General features: G+C 51.8%; 1 pseudogene; it reads left to right on the forward strand.

Annotated features, from left to right (window-relative positions):
* Positions 1-250: 250 nt before the first annotated feature.
* On the forward strand, positions 251-1208 carry LOC135442133 (uncharacterized; annotated as a pseudogene).
* Positions 1209-4887: the final 3679 nt, after the last annotated feature.

Raw genomic sequence — 4887 nt, forward strand, 5'->3', positions numbered from 1 at the left:
TCTGCCACCCTCTCCCAGTGACCGCAGTGCCCTCCCCAGCTTCCTCCTCCTCTGCCCTGTGCTTCCCTACTGCATCCCCTGCTGAACAACCTGACCCTCCAACCTCACTCCTCCCCCCTGAATCCTTCCCACTGCAGGGAGCTGCTGAGGAGCCACATGGTCCATCCCTGGATTCTCCAAGCACTGAAACTGCCCATCCACTGTGACCACAGCCATGGGCCACATCCCACTGCCTGCCCAGCGTCCATCCATGGAGGTGACCACCATGTCCTTACATGCTGCCTCACCCACTGAAGGAGACAGTCTGTGTGAGACAGATATCTCCGATGTGGCCATACACAGTGTGACACTGCTCATCTGCCTCTGTGGGCTGGTTGAGAAGGGGGCTGTCATCGGCCTCCTCAACCTGTACAGCCGTAACTCTGGCATCTTTAAGCTGGCTGTTTCGGACTTCATCTTCCTTCTCCTCACAGTCCCCTCTGCCTTCCTCCTTTTGGTGGAGGACCTGTCCTGCTCTCCTATCTTGCCCTTGCTGTACCTGAATTTCCTTTTCCATCTGTCGGTGGTCTCCTGGTGGTCTCCTACTACTGGGCGCTGTACTGGCTGATGCCCAGCAGCACTGTGCTGTATATGGACAAGGTCTGCTGGCTCTGCTGCCGCTGGGACCTTCCTCTGTGCCTGAGGTGGGTGGTGGACACTGTCCAATACTGGGTCTTCTTTGCTCTCTTCACTGTCATTCCCACAATGACATTGCTGTGCCCATCAAATGTGCAGCAGCACTGCCAGGCAGCTCTCATTTCTGTGTTCACGCTTATCCTGCTCCTCTTTGCTGGACCTGTGATCATTTTCTGCACAGTCGATTTCATTAAGGCCAAGTGGGGCTCCCAGCAGCAGCAACCCAAGAGGCGCGACATCGTTATCCTCATCATTGCGCTGTTAACTCTCCTCCTCAGCCTCTGGAATTTCTTGCAGCAGCTGGGTTACACGGTTGTGTCCTCCCAGGTTGCTTTCCTGCTCAGCTGCATCCACAGCAGCACCAAACCCTTCATCACTTCTTAGTGGGGAGATGGAAGAGAGACAGCTCCATGTTGGTCTCCCGGAAGCTCTGTACTGTGCGGTCCCTCAGGGAGACTCTCCAGAGGGTCTTTGATGAGTAGAAAGAACAAACTGCTTGCAAAAATTTTTCCCCTACAAACACAGGGCTCTGAGCCTGTCCATCAGTTCCATTGCTCTGCTGAAGGACCAAGGCACACAAAAGACTGAGGTTTTCCTAGAGTCATGTGGTGGACAAAAATCCATGGGATCACCCTCCCCGTGGTGCTGTATTCCTGCAGGTGAAGGGAGCAGGAGCATTGCCTTGGGTGATTTTTGTGGGATGCTCTGCAGGGAGCACATTGGAGCATGGCTTTCCTGCTCCCTCCTGGATCCACATGGCTCCAAGCAGTGCAGCTGGGCTCAGTGCTGTTCCCCAGCTCTATTCCCCATGGAATGACCATCGTGGCCTCGGCCCCAGGGAATGAACTCCATCTCCTTTGGTTCAGCAGATGAGTTCTCATGGTGTTTCCAGGGAGCTCTTGCCTGCAAAGAATGGGACACCTTAATCCCTGGGGACACACCCAGCACGGGGTGGCAGTAATTTCCCAAATCCCTGCAGGGCTGGTGCCTCTGGATGGCAGGAGAGGGGCTGGGATGACAGGGAGCATCCTTCCCCTTCTGTCCAGCAGAGCCGGCCCTGCATTCCCAGCTGATGGGAAGGGACACCAGGTAGGGCTGCAGAGCTGGGGAGGGACAGCAACATTCCCTTATCCTTTCAGTGGGAATGTGTCACATTCTTGAATTCCAGAATTGAATTCTTCTGAGTAAAGTGCAGGGTCGATAGTGAACTCCACTGAACTCCTGTGCCTGTATCCAGAAAGTACATGGAATATGGAAATTCCCATCCCACCGGATGCTTGGACCATTGAAATGCACAGAGATTAGGGGGTTATGCTGCTCTTCTGCAGAATGAGGCCATCCATCCTCTGGTTCCCCAGCATCAGTGTCCAGGGAAGCCCTTGAGCACCTCCATCCTGAACCTGGCCACCCTCAGGAGGAGCTGAACAGCCACTCTGCACAGCAGCTCCAGCCACAGTCCAGCCTCTCCTGATCTTTGTCATTCTGTAACCACCCCTCAATCAGATTTGGATTCATGGTTTTTGTTTCTTTCCACTATGGCATTCCCAACCTCTGAATTTGTTGAATAAACAACAACCAGGCTTCACTGCAGAACCTGTCTCTGTTAAACAGTGTCCAAAATGGCTCATTTCCTTCTTTTATCCCATTCTAAAGCCTCTGGCTGGTCTGGGAGCAGGGCAGGTTCCTGTCTCATACCAGAGCCCTTCCTAAGGCACGTGCCTGCAATGCTTGGGATGATGTTGGCAGTGCCAAGAGCTCCTGATTCCTCCTGGCACAGACCTGGGCAGCAGCCACATCTCTTGCTCAGGGGGAAGTTGTCCCTCCTTTTCCCACTGCCTTAAATCCAGGGGAAAGCAACGTGCCACTGCTTCTGGAAAGGGAAGTGAGAGTGAAAGCCGTGGGTGGTGAGTCAGGCTTTGGACATACACATGAGAGATACTTGGACATCTGAGAAGGTTTTTCTCTCTCGGTCTTCCATTTTCCTGTTTATTGGAAAGACACTTTCCAAGGTGCAACCTCTTTTCCAGGGATGAACAACTCAGCCAGGGAATTTCTCCGAAGGCAAGTGCAGGAGGATCATGATCCTCCAATGTACATTTTCTACTTCCCAGTCACCCAGGTCACTCCCCAGCTGAGCTTCCTTTCAAAAGAGCAACGATTTCAAACAAAAGTTTTCCTGGATGTCCCTGACCATGGTAGAAGGAAAGATGGAATGAGATGATCTCTAAAGTTCCTTCTAACCCAAACAATTCTATGAGAATTCCTCACGTCAGTCTGCATCCAGCCCAGGCAGGAGTTCTCCTTCTGCACTCAGCAGCAGCCTGACAGAGTTCAAGGAGCATTTGGACAATGCTCTCAGGCAGAGGCTGGGATTGTTGGGATGTCCTGTGCACGGCCAGGAGCTCAACTCCATGAACCTTGTGGCTCCCTTCCAACTCTGGGTTAGAGTGGCTCTATTTCATGATGGTTCTCTTTCATGATGATTCCACTTGATGATGACTCCCCGGTGTTGTCCCTATTCCCTAGGCACATCCTCAAGAGACCTCTGCAATGCAACAATTACAGAAGAGGTGAATTCCTTTGCGCAGCTGCCAGGATCCAGCTGCTGTCCCTGGGGCAGGATCTGCAGGAGGTTCCCTGGAATGGTCCCTTGGGAAAGGGGAGCACAGCCCGCGGGGTGAGCCCGAGCAGCGTCCGGCGCGGGCTCTGTCCCAGCTCCTGCCACAGCCCCTGCTCTCCGTGCTGCCTCGTGTTCTCCAGGGCTCTCACACACAGGCAGCTGCCTCAGAGCCTGCCACGGGCTCAGGGCTCTGCTCCTCAGCTGCTCTTCACTCTGCCCGGGAAATGAGCAACGGGAGAGAGCCTCAGCAACCACACCTGTGCCCAGAGCACTTGGGCTCCATCTCAGCTTCTATTCTATTTTATAGCAACCTCAATCCCAAAATCTTGTATTTTGAACAGCCTGAACTTGCCCCCTCTCATTCTTGAGGTGGATCCTTAGGGCCCTGCAATACAAATGCTCAGTTAAACTTTGATTTCTGGTTCAAATCCAGTTTTCCCCCTGTTATACTGCAAGTTCAGTGGTATTTCACCTTCACCATACAGTTTCCTAGAGGATTCATACAATAATAAATTCCGTGCATGAGCTGGAGCACTGGCAGAGAGCAGATGGATTATTTAGGAGTTCTGCCAGGTGATTTCTTCTGAGAAGAGGCAAATCAATGCTACTCCCAGAGTATTGGAATGTTGGGCGACACAAGACTGATGATGGACTTTGGACCTGGTTAACATAAGAGATTTGATAACAGAATGCCTTGGATTAAGCAAATAGAACTTTGAAAATTAGACCTAGATTGCAAAAAGAATAAATCAGGCAGGTTTACTGGAAAAAAAAAAACCCCTTTAAAAATCTGCAAGCAAAAGATGGGTTTTTAGATGCTAAGTGTCTATATCTGATTTTAACCTAATCATTTTAGTACACATTACAGTCTCCCTGAAATAGTATATAAAAAGTTTGTATCCCACAATAAAAATTTGGGTTTGATCACCCAGTCAGTCTCCCCCTCTCTTTCATCCGAACCATGGCTTTAATCCTTGGAACGTTGCAGGTTTCCTCTGAGTCATCTTCTACACTCCCTTTGCAGTCTGACAGCAGCCTACAGTGAATTCCAAGCAAGTCCTAGAAAGCTGAGGTGAGATGATTCCTACCCAGGCTGACATGTGCCTCAGGGATCTGGGATGCTCCTCCTGGAAACTTCTGTATGTGTGATGGCCCTGGGGCCAGAAAATGTCCCTTTCTTTGCTGACACCATGTTTGTGTCCCCCGCTACGAATCTCCATCCCCTACCACCCCAATCCCTTTTAAGGGCAAACACTTCATGATTTAGGGGCTGAGGGGGTCCGGGGGAGGTGGAGAAGGACTTTGAAAAAGGGCATGGGTGAAAGGGCAAGGGGGACTGGCTTCCCCCTGACAAAAGGGGGGGGTCAAAATTGGATATTGGGAAGAAATCCTTCCCCGTGAGGGTGCCCGAGGGCCCCTTTTACCCGGCAGCCCCGTGAGGCTGTGGCTGTCCCTGGGGTCCCCGAAAGTTGCCAAAAGGGCCCGGCTGGATGGGGTTTTGGGGCAATTGGGACAGTTTGCAGTTATCTTGTTCCAAAGGGGAAATTGGGATCAGGTGTACAAAAGGGCCCCCCGTGTTCCCAGGGTGAGGA

This window comes from Zonotrichia leucophrys, unplaced genomic scaffold (assembly GCF_028769735.1).
Source record: "Zonotrichia leucophrys gambelii isolate GWCS_2022_RI unplaced genomic scaffold, RI_Zleu_2.0 Scaffold_1303_12606, whole genome shotgun sequence".
NCBI lineage: Eukaryota > Metazoa > Chordata > Aves > Passeriformes > Passerellidae > Zonotrichia > Zonotrichia leucophrys.